At 46.4% G+C, this 17,590-nt stretch overlaps 1 protein-coding gene across 5 annotated transcripts in view; it reads left to right on the top strand.

The window, feature by feature from the left end:
* RUNX1 (RUNX family transcription factor 1) overlaps positions 1-17,590 on the top strand; it is a 260,177-nt gene that overhangs the window by 71,681 nt on the left and 170,906 nt on the right. The window lies entirely within an intron of this gene.

Genomic DNA, 17,590 nt, shown 5'->3' on the forward strand with positions numbered 1-17,590 from the left:
AAACCATGAAAAACAAATTATTCCGTTCAAATCTTTGGAAAAAGCTGTTCGCTGGCACAAAACTGCATGGTCTGCTACTTTTTCTCGTTTTGAATTTCTGGAAGGGAAATCCTACTTAGGAGGAGACTTAACTTTCCATCAGTAATGGGGAAAACTGCTTCTCTCAGGATAGTGAAGGTAGCTTTATAACAGAAAACTCAGCAGAGATAAAAAAAAAAAAAATCCACATAACTTATGTTTATCCAAGTCTGTTTCTTTAGTGATATTGATCCCCCTTCTAGCTGTGGCCCTGGGAATAAACGGAGAGCAACGTTGCGAAAGCGTGTGGCGCCTTTCGGCAATTGTTGTTTCAACTGTGTGCCGTTCGAATGCCACTCTTACAACTTGAAACAATATCCCCACCCCCTCATGTCTCCAAAGCCAAAATCTCCCATCTCCTGTCTACGGACGCTCACGACATTACCTGCTCCGTGTGGATCTCCCATACTGGTCTGGCCAATGCCCTGTGTCCCAGCGGAGATCTTAATTATTAACGGCATCTCCATTCGAGCTGCGGAGTGTCCTGTTTTGATGATTCGTTTTCCCCCTACTCTGAGTGACTTCTCTTAGGTGTTTGCAAGGTGCCTTATTTGGAAAGAAAAGAAAACCATTTAGGAAGCTAAATGGTTTCAGCCATTGTTCATACGGGATTGACACCTGGAGAGTCTGCCCCCCACCTGCTTCTCGGTGACAAAGTCAGGATCAAAGCCACGTAACAGATCTTACGTAAAGCACTTACTGTCAAGCCAGACACTCTTCTAGGTTCTTTATGTAGATTGACTCATTTAATCCTTGCGATGATCCGCGCCCTGCGGGGTACACGTTATATTTATCCCATCTTCCAGCGTGGAGCTTTGCCCCGGGCCGTGTACTAGCAAAACACAGAACTGTGCTTGGAGCCAGCAACCTGGTTATAGGGTCTGGCGAGTTCAACAGGCCACTCTGCTGTGCAGAGCCAGCGCTTCTGACTCTTGGTCCTACCCTTTGTTCTAGATTGTGTTGCTTTTGGACCAAGGAGAGAGGAGTGTGTTACCGAAAATTCAGCTTTTCAAAGCTGGTATTTTTCTATCACTATGAACATCATCCAACTATCGCCAAATGCACCTAAAAACAGATGAGGCTTAAAAACGGATACGACAGAGACTTACCAGATAATGTATATGTTTCGGGGAAGATAATCAAACTATCGAGCAACAGATACAGTGCAGGTGACAGCCACTCAGGAAGGAAGGCAGCAATAAAATGACCAATATAGCCACCCCCAGACAGACCGGCTAAGTATCAGTCTGGTTGCTTTTATATTAACATTTGTTTTTCCAGGCCTGCCTGAATGAGACCATGGACCCCTCCAAATTATGGGTGTGCCTACATAATTCTTTTTGTAGACCACCTGGCGAAGCACCCATGGGAAGAGTTTTCTTAACAAATATTGTTTGTGGCCATTATAGAGGGTGCTTCCAATGACCTCGGAGCTGCAAACCTATGCAAAAAAAGAAAAAAAAAAGGCTGTGACTTATAGAAAAAGTTGAAGACAGTTTATAGCATATAAAGTTTAGAGCCAAGCCCAGAATCTTTCTCTCACTCCGTGGGCTGTGAGTCACAGGTGCTATTCCAGAACCTGGGCATGGGAATACATGCAGGATCCTTGAGATTTCAGAGTCCCCAGTCAGGCCAAGCAAGGCTGGAGCCTTTAGTGCTCAGAACATACTGGAGAGAGTGGCAATCGCCATGGAGCTTTACTCTCTCCAATACGAGAGATAACAGTCCGTCTCCTGAAAGACAGGACGAGCTTATCTGGCCCGGGATGAATAAATACTGGGCCAGAAATAAATACTGTTTTTGCATAAGAACTCTGGCAGGGGAGGCCCCACAGTCACCTAAAACAATCCCTTTGGGGGGGGCACCTGGGCAGCTCAGTCGGTTGAGCGTCCGCCTTGGGCTCAGGTCACGATCTCACAGCCCGTGAGTTCGAGCCCCGCGTCGGGCTCTGGGCTGACGGCTCAGAGCCTGGAGCCTGCTTTGGATTCTGTGTCTCCCTCTCTCTCCGCCCCTCCCCTGCTCAGGCTCTGTCTCTCTCTGTCTCAAAAATTTAAAAAAAACATTAAAAAACTTTAAAAAGCCCTTTTTGTATTCAGGTGGCTTAGGAAGACGTGCCTCAGTATCAGAAAGCAGAGTCTTCATGCATGCAGAGATTTAAATAATAAAGCAGCCCACAGGTTATGAGCAGACTGGCAGAAAATCAGACAATCCCTTAATTACCGTCTACAGCTGTTCTTAAATATTGCAATTTCCTTACCCTGATCTGGTTCACAAAATGAGCAGCAAACGTTGAAAAAGTTAGTGCCTTTTAACCAGGAAACACACAGCTACGAAATATGTGACACTGGTAGACAAGTCAAAAAAAAATTTTTTTCCCCCATAAAGTAACGTTCTCCCGGTGACATCTTATTATTCCAGTAAAAAATAGAATCCTCAAGGTAGACAATATCTCTTGCTCCTAGGAAACTACAAACAACAACACAATAAAACCAGGCTTTTTGTCATATATTTGTCATATGTATTTGGTGAAAGGGGAAGAAAGGTGTTCATTTCTCTTTTCTTTGGAAATCCGCATCCCCGTTCATTTCAAAACCTTTGCGTTTTGAGCTCCGTCGAAAGCTGACCTAGAAGCAACACCCTCGTGCTCATTAACGGAAAGGAAGGCTTTGTGGTAGAATTTCTGGGAGAGTGTTCCTTGGGCATAGAGCACTCTTTATCCAGTGAAGACCCCGGATATTCTTCAAACAACAGACACTCCCAACAACAAAAAATTGTTGTTAAAAGCTATACGCTCAACCACTCTGGTCTTCTAAATTATCACCGTTTGTTGTTGTTGTTGTTGTTGTTGTTTCAAATCATTATAACCGAGGTTTCTCCAAACGACACCTATCTAGTTGGTTAAAATGAATGTTTTCGCAGCTGTCCCATAAAGAAACATCGCCTTTATGAGTGAGGTAGGTTGGAAACACTGTCATCTCGAGGCTTCAGAAGAATATTACGCATGTTTGGTTTTGTGGGGCGTTCATGGAGCATTCTCTTGCCTTTCTGTGGCCATCGCCTGGCCGAATGCGTAGTAAAAAATGATAGTATAAATTATTGCGCAGGAAGCACTGGTAGCTAGAGGGAAATATGATCCACCAACATTTTACTGACCGTGATGCTCCAATGAGATTGCCTTTCCTGATAGTTCCTGCGTGTCCTGTGCGATCTCTGCATCTAACCTCCCAGGTGGCATTTCTGTCAACTGTCAGCGTATTGGGCTTGGGGGTTGTTATCTCTCCTCCTTTTCTGTGGCACAGACTTCACCAGACATTTGAGCTTCCACCGTGTCTATCAAAATAGAATGCCAAAGCAAGCTTGGGCCTGTCTCATGCATTCCCAAGGCGGGGAATCTCATGCCTAAGGGGACAAAAATTGGTTCTCAGGGGGTGAAAAAAATCTCTCATATCACAATGGCTTGTGACCCTCCCAAACTCAATTGTACTTGACAAAATCTTATCCCTTAGTATTTCCTTTCTGTCATGAAGGAGAATTTAAATTTAATTTGGTTTTGCTACTGAGTTTGGAGGAAGTAGAGAATGATAATGAAAAAAAAAAAAGCCCATACATTTGGGGACATTTTTCAGTTTGGGAAAGTAAGCAGTAGACAGTATATTCGTGGAAGATATGTGCTAATAAATTCTAACTTCGAAATTCAAGCAAGAGCGTGAATATTATTCTGTAATTCCAAGTGTATCTCATTGTTGAGCTCAAATGGTATAGAGATTAGTTTTTCTTCAGTGATTTTTTTTTTTGAAGGCCAATTACTACACTTTTTCTTATTCTTATCTGAATTTCCAATGAGACACGACTTTCAGAGTTAAATCCCGGGCTTTTGCCTGCGTTTTGCGCGGATTTGGGCAATTCCCAACTCAAAAATATTCAGTGGCTTTCCCTCTGCAGGTAGAATACAACTCAATAGTCATAAAACCAAGACCCTCCAAGACTGAGTCTCAAGCTCTCTTTTCAAAGTTATTTTCCTCAGCTCTCCTTCCTAAACTTCACTCCAAAAACAAGACTCTCATTTCTGGGCTTTTAGCTGCCCTGTTTCACCACGTGACTATTTTCCCTTCCTCCCTACCAACTCCGCCCCAACTGCTCTTAAAGCAGCCCAAATGGTAGTTTTCACAAAGATTGGTTTTGAACTTTACTGAGATATAATTGACATATAACATGTGTAAGCTTCGGCTTGGAGTGATCTCCCCTCTTTTTTGAATTCCTACAACTAGCCACCTGGACAAGCCTTATGGCACTTTGCTCCTTCTACTACATACTATGGTTTTCCCTACAGACTATAGGATTTGGTTCCTTCTCCAAGTTAAAAGCTCTTGAAGGGCAGAACTTTGGTACGATTTCTAGACCACGTGGTATAACAGAAAGAGCCAGAGAAAGACCTGGGAGCAACCTTTTCATCTACCACTTCTGGCTGCGTCTACCTAGTATTGCCCTCGCTCACCTTCCCTTTAGTATCCGGACGGGTTACCCAATCACTCCGAGGCTAGTTTCTTCGTCTGTAAACTAGTGTGATGTGCTGTGAGAATTTAAGAAGTTAAAGGATCCAACACAGAGTAGGTGCTTCAGGCTTGCTGAATAAATCCATGCCTACGTAATGTCATCACTTGTTGCTTAAAATGTTTTCTCCAAGAGTTTCGATGGCTGACCTGAAGAAACAGATTTGGTAATGGATCTATTAGGAAAAAAAGAAAAGAAAACAAGAGCCGAATCGGCTTTGCTAAATTTTACGGCGTTAATAATTCTGCTTCTTTAAAGAAAATCTCAGGGAACTCTTTAGCGTGCAGACGATCCTTTCCAGAAGGAATATTGAAAGAAAACAGGAACAGACAGCAACCCGGGAGAGGGGTATGGCCCTTATAAAGTGACTGCTGTCTTCATCTGCACCAGATTTCATGCCACTTTCCTTCTGCACCCCTCATCTGAACCAGATTTCGGGTTTGGGAAACGGAACCAAAAGGGGCACGAAACATGAAACAAGATCCAGTCGAGCTCAGTGAGTTCGCTCTGGCTCCAAGTCAAACCTTGGCTGAACCACAAAGCTTCACCTGGTTTTGTGTAAAAACCACACCGAACCACCATTTTTTGTCATGGTTTCAGTTTGAAAATGGGGTTTCATGCAAAGCTTGTCCTACTTTCACGAGAGTTTCTTAGCAGAGCGTGAGCAAGTCTTTAGCTGGCGTGGACTCTGCCTCATCAGCGCCTCCGGCCAGCCGGCCTGGGGGAACTTACTCCTTGGGCTGCCCTCGGGAGGCCCAGGGTTTGAAAAATCTTGCTCATGTGATCATGAAGAGGACTGAAAACCATCCGGCGTACCCATCAGAAATACGGTCAATTCGTTCATCTCTTTGCACTTGGCTTTTATGAAAACAGAACATTTCTGAAAAGCAGTGGGTTAAAAAAGAGGTGGGATGGTAGACATGGCCTAATGCTCTATCTACGCGTGGAAGGAGAGAAGGGTTGAAGCAATTCTTAGAATAATCCAGGCCAAAATTCCACGCTTATTGGAAATACTTAGATAATAAAGGCAAACTAGGTTATATTCGTATATAGAAGAATGAGGTCAATCTCCCCCTCCTTAGAAAGAGACTAAAAGCCTCCTTAGAAGCTAGCAGTGTCAGATAAGCCATTTGTCCTGGGTGGTGACCACATTTGGAAAGAGGGTCTGATTTGAAGGAACTCCAAGCTGAGTTTTCCATGACATCACAGGAAGCCACCTTCATAGGAAGGCAGTTACCTTGACAAATTAAATTAAACAGGTTCTTGAGATTTCTAAGAGGATCATCATTTTGAACACATGAAAAATGGATCAGATCTATAGTAAAACATTTATGACATCAATAAATGCAAAATTTTACAGATTAGCAATAAGAGAAAATAGTTTCTTTTTTTCAACCTAAGTGGATTCTTTTTTTTTTTTTTTTTCAAAGTTTTTTAAACATCTTATTTATTTTTAGCAGACAGAGAGAGACAGAGCGTGAGCGGGGGAGAGGCAGAGAGAGAGAGAGGGAGACACAGAATCCAAAGCAGGCTCCAGGTTTCGAGCTGCCAGCACAGAGCCAGATGTGGGGCTCAAACCGGTGAGCCGCGCCATGAACCAAGATATCACGACCTGAGCCGAAGTCGGACGCTTAAGGAAAAGAGCCACCCGGGAGCCCCGAAAATAAATAGTTTCTTAAAAATAGCTTCTATCTATGGAATACTGTAAGATGCACACACACAAAATTTCCCACACATGACCACACTGAATCCCCACAAAGCCCCCGCACCTCCTGGTGAGGCAACTTGTGTAGGTCTTGTCAAAATGATGTGACTTGTCCAATCCAGGCCCAGAAGCCAAGAAACTACAGGAATTTGACCTTCCCTCATTCATCTCCTTCTACAGACACAAACGTATCTAGGCATGCTTACTGAGCAACAAGGGAGATAAAGGGACCAACCAGGGCAATCTAATGTCAGGAGCCAAGGTGGAGGGATTATCTTCTAAGTTGTTAAGGGGCAGGACTGAAAACTAAAGAGGCTCTCTAGGAGACAGATCTTAGAAGGGGAAAAAAGACTTAAAATGTGGTGCCTTCCCGCGAGCTAGGGAATCCATCCAAGCGACGGGCTCAGTTCGAAGTATATGGGTTTTGAGGGTCCCATAAAATATACACGTAGAACTCTCCAGGTTCTCCAGAATTTGGTCTCGAAGTTCAAGGAACTCCATGCTGAAGGCATGGGTCAGGGGGTGACTAATGTAAAGGTAGTAGGTCAATGATGTCGCGGAGGCGAGATGGCGAGGAAGAAGAAGGTCAAAGGGAGCATCAGGGTTTTTGACTCCCACGTTCTGTCTATGCAACTGGATAATGTGGGGAAGCATAAGAGAGCAGGCTTAGCAAATGATGCCCGTAGGGAAGGAGGCACACCGCCGAACCGAAAAGGAGATCCTCGTCACCCCGCCGAGCTGATCGTTGCAAAATCCCAAACCACTTTTTAAAGTAGAAAGTCACATCTCACTTTTCCACTACAGGATAGTCTATAATAAACAAACCCTACGTGCAGGCAGCGCCTCATTTACACAAAAGAGCAATCAAGGGGGATCGTTTCTTTCCTGATGAGATTCACAATGGAGTGCTATCAAAGAGCCAATGTCCTTAGTGATGGCAACACATGACTCATTTCACCAATCCCAAAACAAAAATTGCATTGGCTCACACGTTTTTTGGAACATGGGTTCACTTTTGATTCTTTTTGATTGTTTTTTAGGGCAATGCATGCTATAAATTTCTTTCGGTAGATCATAAGCAAGTGGTTAAATGGGATCGGCAATTATAATCAATTTTTACTTCCAAAGGTTCTTTGGCACAGAGCCTAGTAAAAACTTCTATTTATTTAATTACTATGAAATTGGAAGATGTCATGCTATAGAATATTGATGTAGAGGCAGAAACCCAAATGGGCATTTCCCTTTATGAAAAGTATTAATTCCAGGCCCCAGAGGTCACTGTGGGGCCCTCTAGTTCAATATTTTATAATCAGCTCGTACTTGGAGCAGTGAGCAGTGAAATCTCCAGTTTTTCTAGAGAAAATTCAGGTGCCATACGAATGGAATGACCTATATAAAGGTCTGGGTACTGGATATAAAAATGCCACATAAACTTAAATGTTGGTCTGCTCCTGTGTTTAGGAGAAATTCTTCTAAACCGTATTTAGAAAATTATGGTCTCTAAGTGATCAGTTATAAGCCTACAAGGGTTATTAAAATTGTCCCAGAGAGTGTTCTTCCAGTAGAGACATCAGAGCACTGCTCCATCCAGAGAGGCCACAGAAATCTTTTATAAGGAGCTGGCAAACCACACAACATGTCGTTTGCTTTGTTCTGTGAAACATGTGGTGCTTGAGGTTTGATTGTTACAATTCATGGGTCTCAGAGAAGAATCATTTCTCCCTCCTCTGAACTGCTGGAATTTACCTTCTCTATCGTCCTTTCACTGACCCCACTGCTTCCTACCTTCTGGCATGGGTACACATGAATCTCTTTCTTCAACTCAGCAAACAGGAGATATGCACCTTCCCTTATCACAGAGACTTTGTTAGATACCATACATAATGGAGAATGGATGGATGGATGGATGGATGGGTGGATGGATAGATGATGCATGCATGGTTGGATGGACTGAAGGATAAGGGGATGGATGGATGGATGGATGGATGGATGGATAGATGATGCACGCATGGATGGATGGATGGACGGAAAGATAAGTGGATGGATGGATGGATGGATGGATAGGTGGATGGTTGGGTAGATGGATGATAAATGGATGCCTGGATGGGTGGGTGATGAGTAGAAGAAAGGAAATATAACAAAAATTTTACAAATTTTTTTTTCAACGTTTATTTATTTTTGGGACAGAGAGAGACAGAGCATGAACGGGGGAGGGGCAGAGAGAGAGGGAGACACAGAATCGGAAACAGGCTCCAGGCTCCGAGCCATCAGCCCAGAGCCCGACGCGGGGCTCGAACTCACGGACCGCGAGATCGTGACCTGGCTGAAGTCGGACGCTTAACCGACTGAGCCACCCAGGCGCCCCTATAACAAAAATTTTAAATGTGCTTGGAAGATGTTAAGGTGATCAAAATACTAAGATATTTTCTTATGATAAGGTAAAAAGAATTATTCTGTAATCTGTAACGATTATAAGGAAAGGATAGAATCAACAAAGTCCCAAAATTTTAGCCCTTCCTGGATTCCTCTTATTGATGTATCATCTAGAAACGAATTAAGAGAAGCTAAGGAATTTCGAGTTGCGTGCCGCACCTTTTAAGGTCAGAGCCTTGACTGGAACCTGCTGTATGTTCCATAAAGTTTTCTTTGGTGAAAGAACTGAGCCAACATTGTATCCCTTCAGAGCTCTAGGGAGGTTAACGCTATGTTAATAAGTCAGTTCAAGCTTTGTGAATGAGCACAGGTTTTTTCCGACATATTCTTCAACCTCTCTGAGCCTCAGTTTACCCTTGAGTACAGTTGAGATAGATATGCAATGCCTACCTCACTTTATAGGATTACGAAGATCAGATGGGCTAAAACACGTAAAGCCCTTAGTTTACAAACAGCTAGTCAGTAGCCAAGCCGGTACTGATATCCGCAATGACCTAACTCCTGAGAACTTTTTTTTGTTTTAATTTGTTATTTTGAAATGAGTTGAACATACAGGAAAGTTGGAAGACTAAACACAAAGAACTTCTATATACGCGGCACCCAGATTCCAGTTGCTCTCACTTCCTGCTACGTGAGCCCCTGGCTCTCATTGGTGTGCTTTTGGGTTTATAACAGTCTATAAAATGGGCACAATACTGGTGTCTACCTCGCAGGGTCCCTGTGAAGATTAACGAGCTCACAGATAGAAAAACTAAGACACAGAAACGAGTAGCTGTAGCAAAGGCTAACAGGACCTCTGCCAACTTCGAAGCCTAGTGTGGGCACCAAGGAGGAAGTGATCCCATCCCCGAGGTTGAAGGGAAGTGGGAGATGAAAAGGCCTACAGAGGAAGTGACCTCTGAGGCCAGGCTTTAAACGCCCGGCCATCCAGGATCGGAGCAAAATACCGATTTCTCTGTTCTGCCTTCCACCTTGCCTTCTCCCGGAGAAAGGGCTGGATTTGAAAAGCCTCTGAGAGATATTAGCTAATTTAATTTGGCAAAGTGAGTTGCCGCTGTGCCCAACCTAATTCCACTGTCATCAGTGGGGTAGAGGTCACCCACGGGGCTTCCAAAAACTTGTTACCACAAAGAGCGGAACATCCTTCTGGGCTGTGTGCTTGCAAACTCCAAGCCCTGGAGTGGAAGTCATGGTTTCTCCGTGCTTATCGCAGTTCTCGGAAGTGAGAAGTAACCTTTCCAAAGCCTCTATTTCATGTGGCTGCACAAAGCCAGAGCCCTGTCCAAGGGCACGAAAACCGCTTAAATGCCCCGCGTGGCCCACACGAGCCATCTCCCTGCATGATAAAGCACGCGCTCTCAGGAGGCGAGCCAGAGCGGCTCCAAGAAGTTCACGTCTGCTCCCCAGGCCCTCCCGTCTGCGGGGAACACGCACCGCCACCGCAAGCCGTGTCCAAATCCCCACGACGGATCTGATCCGTACCTCGTAGAAAGTTCTGGATCGCATCGACACAGCCCCGAAGATGATCAGTCTTGCAAAATAAGCTTGCCACGAGACTTGTGGCCTTCTCTCGCTTCTCATTTGGGGAAAGTTACAATTAGACTGCGCTTCGCCTTTTCCCCTGTAACTGACCAAGTGCTGTAAATCCTGCACATCACCCCCGAGCGCAGGCACTTACGAATCCTGCTATTTTTTTTTTTTTTTTTTTTTTTGCGCGTTGCACCATATGCAAGCCCGGCTGAGAGGCAGGGCTCCGTATTCCTGGCATGCAGGAGAGCCACTGAGAGATATCATATGGTCTCCTGGCAGAAGTACAAAGTGCCTCTTACTGTTTGATCTACTGTCTTAAACTTAAATGCAAAATCTGATAATTGGGTCAGGCAAGAGAAGAAACTGAGCAGTAAAGTTCTTTTCATTTCCTTTTCGCTCTTTCTCCACGTTTCATCTTTTCTTCCTTTTTTGCCCTCCCTTTACTCCCATCTCCCTCCCTCTTTGTTTCTCAGTTCCCGAGGGAGACAGGCGGCCCTGGGAGTACAATGGATTCAAAGAGGAGGTGGGTTTCTGGCTGGAAAACCTGTCAGAGGGTCTCCCGTCACCTCCGTCAGCTCCTTGCTAGATGCATGTTTGATTTTTTGGTCCATTAGCGACGGTCCTGGATAACCATCTTGAACTCTGCAAAAGCCTAAATCGTGGCTGGGTTTACTTGTTTAGAAATATCACTGCCTTTCCAGACTTGGATTTGTTTAATGTAAAAGGAATTCATCGGAGTCTCTCTGGTTTAGGGCGTTAAGCAGACAGAGGTTTCTACTTCAAAGGGCACCGGAGATCAAGGAGAACTGACCCCCTCCTCAGACAGGAGACTGTGGTATGAAATGTCTGACTTAGGCTTCTCTGCCCAACAGTCGCTACACAGGGGGAGAGAACTTTTCCTGCTTGGTTTCACCCCTCCAGGCCAATTGCCTACGTGGTTACTGAATGGTTGGAGCTGGGTGTAAACCCAAATATGGTTTTCTGATGGACAATGCATGTGGCACTCGCCGAGGAGGGGTCACGGTTTCAGAAATGACAAAGCTTTCTGTCCGCGTCACCTTTTCAAATCACAAAAGGGCAGTCACGCGCCCTCAGGTGAGCCCCTGAAGTTTGCCACAGGTCAGGCCAGCTGCTCGCTGTGCCAGATGCTTCATGGACGGCGTCCAGTGCCGGAATGTTCCAGGGGGTCCCCTGGGGTTTGCAGAGGGAGTGCCTGGGAGCAAGTCCCACTTGGTCTGCCCTCCTCTGCAGTTCCGTTCCAATATTGTCAGCTGGACTCGGGATAGAAGAACCTTCTAGACACTTCTAGTCTTGAACTGAAACAGGAGTCACAGGGAGGCCTCCTGAAGAGAAGGTGAGATTGAGAAAGGATTTGGGGGCACCTGGGTGGCCCAGTCGGTGAAGTGTCCAAATCCTGATTTCAGCTCAGGTCATGATCCCAGGGTCCTGGGTTCGAGTCCCACATCGGGCTCTGTGCTGAGCGTGGACCCTGCTTGGGATTCTCTCTGCCCATCCCCTCTCTCCCTCTCTCTCTCTCTCTCAAAAAAAAAAAAAAGCAGGATGTACCTGGGTGGCTCATTCCATTAAGCATCCAACTCTCGATCTCAACCTAGGTCATGATCTCACAGTTCATGAGTTCAAGCCCCACATCAGGCTCCATGCTGATGGTGCAGAGCCTGCCTGTGATTCTCTCTCCCTCTCTCTCTGCCTCTTCAATGTGCTCTCTCTCTCTCTCTCTCTCTGCCTTTTCAACGCTCTCTCTCTCTCTCTCTGTGTGTGTGTCTCCCTCTCAAAATAAATAAATAAGCTTAAAAAAAAAGCAGGACTTGGCTTCTATGAGGGAGGTGGAGAGTCAGTCTTGTCAATGGCAGCAAAGCCACCTCCTTCCCCCGGGGGTCTGTCACTAACGGTTCCCTAAGCCACTGCTCTCTGAGTCCCAAATTCGAACTCTGGAGGGCCATACCAAAGCGTCCCTTTAACTAGGACCTCGATGTCGAAAGTTTCCCAGCATCCCTTCGGATCACCCCACACTTCCGGGCAGGTCTCAGCGCCTCTGCTGAGGAGTGAGCTGCTTTGGAAGAATCACCAGACCAAAGCAGCAAGCCGGCACCAGAGCCCCGCAGAGAGCTTGGAACCGACTCGCTTATTCAGACACATCCGGGTCAGGACGCAGTCCTAGATCTCAGTGGCTCTGCAACCTGTCTCCTGAGGACATTCTGGGCCCAGGGAAGCCTACAGAGAGCTCAGTCCAGGGGCTGGGGCTGGAGGGAGAAACTCAACAGCTCAGAAATGCTGATCAGTACTTTTTTTCAGACTGGAAGGCCCTGGGGAAAGGGGGTGTGGGTCGAGGGACGACGTCCGCTGATTCTCCAGCTCGTGCAGCCTTAGCACCTGCAGTTTAGGAGGCTTCAAAACTGGATTTGACCTGAAACGGAAAAGAAGCTGTTTCTCTGAAACAGGTGGTCATGTGACACAGGGGATCGCGGGTCTCTTGGATGGAAGCTGCTTGGAAACGAATGTCCGGAACCCCAGGAGAACGTTGCATGGCGTTCCGTCTTCCCGTGGCAGCCCTTCCATGTAACATTTAGGGCTCTGCTGAGGGTCTCAGAGGATCCCGGTGCTGGCATCCATCAGCCACCCTAGCTGGTACGGTCACATCATGCCTTGTCATTCTACTTGATGTAACTGTGCGTCACTCGCCCACCCCTGGAGACTCCTCTTGTCTAAAACTCTAAATTCGACCTTCTCGACCTAACACCAGAAATGACTCTTACACACCTCATGCACGCCTACAAAAAGGTCTGATTTGCAGCAACACTGGGACCCGGCGTTCAGGGCTCCTGGGATGGAGGTCAGCCCCCCACCCCCAGCTGGTATGCCCACGCTGACATATTCATGACAGTGGCTGGGGGGGTTGCAGTGGCTGTGGGGTTGCAAGGTGCACAGTCTAAGGGGCCTGGCGAGAGACGGTTGGCCAATTATGCCTCAGTCCAAGTCTAATGCTCAGTGGAAAGACAGAGCACTATTTTAAAAAAATATGCCTGTGAAGTTGTTTTACCTTTACCCCTAAGATTCTTCCCCATTCCTGAAGAAACGGGCTAACTGTCTGAATAACTCTCTCTGAAATGCCCCCTTATGTTCAGGCTCCTGGCCCGTCATCGCTTCACCTCATCCGGTTCATTTGTGTGACGAGAACAGTTTACCGTCATGGCCGTGTTCGCAGGCTCCATCACCGTGAAAAGCGAAAATCGAAAACTCTTAGGCGGAAATTAATTTAGAAACAACGTCACCACAATTCTTGCATGACGTATGTAACCATAATAGCAATTTCAGCGGGGAAAGCAAAAATAAATAGAAGGGCAAACGACATTAATTTCCCTCTGCAGCAAACTCATCATTAGATCAATGACCTGATCCTTGGGGAGAAAGTGGGCGGCCATTGATTGGTGGGGTGAAACCCTCTATGGATGTCTTGGTAGGGGGGAAATGCGTAAAATGTTGCTCATTGAACCCCGCGGGAAGGGATGGTGACCCCAGGCCTTCCTCCGGTCAGCAGAGTGGTTAGGCCCAAGTGTTCACTTCTCCATTCACTGGGATGTGGCTTCAGGCAACTTTTGACCCTTTGGGGCCCAGTTTCTGCATTTGCTCACTGAGGATGATGAAGGTGCCCGCCTCACAGGTATGTAGGGATTAAAGAAGCTGATCGCTATAATGCGCTTAAAATGGCAGCCGGTACTTGGTAAACCCTTCACAAATAGCAGATCATCATCCTCATTATTATTGTCACTGATTTTTATTATCCTTTCCTTGTCCATGATACAGTGGTAAAAGGACTAGCTTTGGGGCTCAGGAGATGCAAAGCCCAGTGTCAGCTCTCCTACTTCCTTCCTGTGTGATCTTGGACGAATTAACCACCTTAAGCCTCAGTTTCTTTATCGGTATAACAGGGCTCTGCCTAATTCGCATAAGTATGCCGGTGAAGTGGAGTCAGCAATGGGAAAGCATTTTGTAACTGAAGGCAAGACCTCAAAACTCCCCTTTCTCCGGAAGACATTGGAAATGCAGTAGAGGAGACAGTTCCAATATGGTGCCCTGGGTTGTAGTCGGCCAATCCCTTCGCTGGTGTGCACAGGTGGGGATGCTCGCCTTCTGCCTGGTTCTCCTCAACTGTCACCCCCAGGTGCTTCTCGGTGTGACCCCCCAGAAATGTCCTCCCTGGCTTTTCTCTGCAGCTCTGGGGCCAGGTCAGAGAGCGGTGAGGAGCAAGAGAGATACTTGATCCGGAAATGCCCTAGATCTCAGGAAGGAGCACTTGACCCTCAGGGTCCTCCTGCCCTAGAGTGTGTGTGTGCTTTCTGTGTCTCAGATTTTCATCTGAAGAGCCCCATAGCTGGTGAGTATGACCACCAGGAATTCAAGGGAGGAAATGGGGCTCCACAGAAAGTAAACAAGGACATGAAGTTCTTTATACAAATATTCTGCAAGAACACTCCAAACATCCTTCCACCCCCCTGCCCTCCCTATATGGGGGTGGAAGGGCTTTTCTCCTCTTTCTTTCATTACACTTTTCTTTGCTTTAGCTCTTTTCTCTTAATGCCATGTCCCCCTGAAAGAGGTGTCTACATAAAAACCAAAGTATCTGGCCCTACGCAGTGGAAAAAGGAACTAAACCAGAGGCAGCGAGATCATCAGAAGCCCATAAAAAATACCCTCCAGATGATTTTTATTCTCGTTTCCTGACCAGTCTGTTCCTGATTTCTGAAAATTTGGAGATGAAGTGTGGAATATGGATGAAATGTGGAGCATATACTCAGATCTGTGTGCACGAGAGAGCGTGTGGGCATATGTCGGAGTGCATGTAAAGGTGTGTGTGTGTGTATGTGTGTGTGTGTGAGTGTGTGCGTGCGCGCACATGAGTAGATGTGTGTGGGTGCTGCCTGAGCATGGAAGTGCGTGAGTGGGATGTGTGGGCCAGCATATGCACGAGCATATGGGCAGGAGCATGTGCGTGCAAGCACGTGACAAGTGTGTGTGTGTGCTAAAAGCCCCCTGGGTGTTGGTGCCATGCTAGCCATCCATCATGCCCTCCGAGGAAGCCAGACGAGACTTGACATATTTTGCATTCAATTCATAGATTAGGAACCTTAAGCCGGGAGAAGGCCATGACTCACCGGTCACAAAGCTTGTTGGTGGCAGATGCCAGATGAGAAAGCTGAATTTCCACCTCCACTTTCTTGTCTTTCATGCGACTTTGCCTTACTCTTGGTTGACCTCTGAGACACTACCACCAGTATGGCTGGCTCCCCCCCTGCTCTACCTCGCCTGCTGGTTTCTTCCCCCCTTGCTGTGAGGGACATGCACGTGAGGAACAGGAGACTGTAGAAGGGTGTCTGTAATTCTGGGTTAGAATTAAAATGCCCTCATGCCATTGAGCACACAACCTTCCTACGTAGGTCTTCACTTCTTGAGGAAGGCAGCTTCCATGGCGCCCATGTTGGAATCACAAGCTCTGATCACCTGGTTGAGGGAGTTGGCTGTTCTCTGTGTTACCCCTGTGGTCATCATCAAGCCAAGCATGCTGGAGCCTCTCTGGTCTGCTCTGTGGGAACAGGGGGAGGACCTGGAGTCAATGCATGAATGAATTCATGAATGAATGGACGCCAGTCCCAGTCTTCCATCCACGTGCATAAGTTCTATTTACTTGAAGTTGAAAAAAGCAGGCTTCTAGAACATTCTGAGCCTAAGAGCTCTGTCAGGTGGGCCAGCCTCAGTGCTCTTCATGGCTGAGAGTGAATCCCAGCCAAGTCCCTCAAAAGCCACCCCCCCCCAACTGAGGAAACTGCCCTCTGATTCCACTGTGTGCCAAGTCTCCCTATTCTATCGCCGTGACCAGAAACAGCTGTGCTAAATAATGTCCCATTGATCCACTGTCAAAATTCATGTCTTGTCTGGCTTTCACATCTGCCTCACTGTAATATTTCTTGGGGGTGGTCTGGACCTTGAACAGCGCATCAGGTGGGAAGAAAATCAAGGGCCGTCCCTAGTTGTCAAAATTCCCCTCTTTCAGGCCTTTTCTTCCAACCCTCCTTCTGGTTGATGGGCCTGGCATTTTAGCAAACGGAGTGATGGGTTTTTAGCGGTACAAAGGGCCTCAGAGACCGTCTTACTGCAACCAGCTCACGCATTTGAGGACACTGAGGCCCAGAAAAGTACTGATACTGAGCCAGTCTGTGGCCAAGCTGGATGAGAGAGTGTAGCTCCATTCTAGGCTTTTCTATCCTCACCTAGCAGCTCCCCCGGTCTTAGGCCAGTGCTTCTGCTCTATGGGAATTTGAAAAACTGCTGCTGTCCTGGAAAGCCATGGATGCTCCAGAGTGCTGGGGTTGGAGGAAGGTGTGTCTTCCGTGTGGGTGCTTAGTGAGTGCTTCTTCCTTGCTGCCTAGAAGCCGAGCATGCCGATATGAATACCCCCACAGCATGGTGCTGCCCTCAGGGGATCACAGCCTAACCTGAACACTAAGTGTTCTGTGACCGAGGCCCTTAACCTTGACTGCACATTGGCATTGCCATGGGAGCTTTTCAAAAATATGGAGAGCCAAGTGCTGGTGTTGTCATGGCCTTTATTCCTTTCCTCTGTTTGCGTGGGCTCCCTTAGGGGGACATAAGGTCAGCAATGTGTTTTGACTGGCAAAGCCCAAGAACCCGTGTTCAAATTCTCCACCGCCAAGCCCTCTGAGGCCGTCAGGAAGTGACAACCGTGAATCAATTACTCATTTTTTGCACAGAAGAAGCACCGTGTTCTCTGTCTTCAACACACTTTGCAAAATGGCAGCAGTGAGAATGTGTGTGTCTGTGGATGAGGAAGTAGAAAGCTATTTGGTTCTTAAATCTAGGTTTGGGTTGTTTGGTCAATATCCTTTGGTTTAATTGTTTGAACCCAAGCATAGCCTCAAAACACCAAGTGGAGCAGGAAAGAAACAAGCATACAAACACCAACAATAGCAACAGTGGTTGAGAAATCTCAACTATTAAGAAAGGAAGAGAGGGGAGAAACTAACTCATTACTGCAAATTTCTGTAAGTCATTTCTTTACTGGCTATCTGCTGATATTTCTCTCAAATTCTATCAAAAGGGAAGGGTTAACAGGAACGTTAAAAGTAGAGAAAGAAATTTCTTTTGGTCCAACAGAACGTCCTGTTTTGAGTCCTAAGCAAACTCTTAAGTCACTAGAGGGTGTTCATCCCTTTGCCTTTGGCAAAACACGGCCTCTTTCTAAATGTTTTTAAATGTTTA

The sequence above is a fragment of the Leopardus geoffroyi genome, chromosome C2 (genome assembly GCF_018350155.1).
Source record: "Leopardus geoffroyi isolate Oge1 chromosome C2, O.geoffroyi_Oge1_pat1.0, whole genome shotgun sequence".
Classification (NCBI taxonomy): domain Eukaryota; kingdom Metazoa; phylum Chordata; class Mammalia; order Carnivora; family Felidae; genus Leopardus; species Leopardus geoffroyi.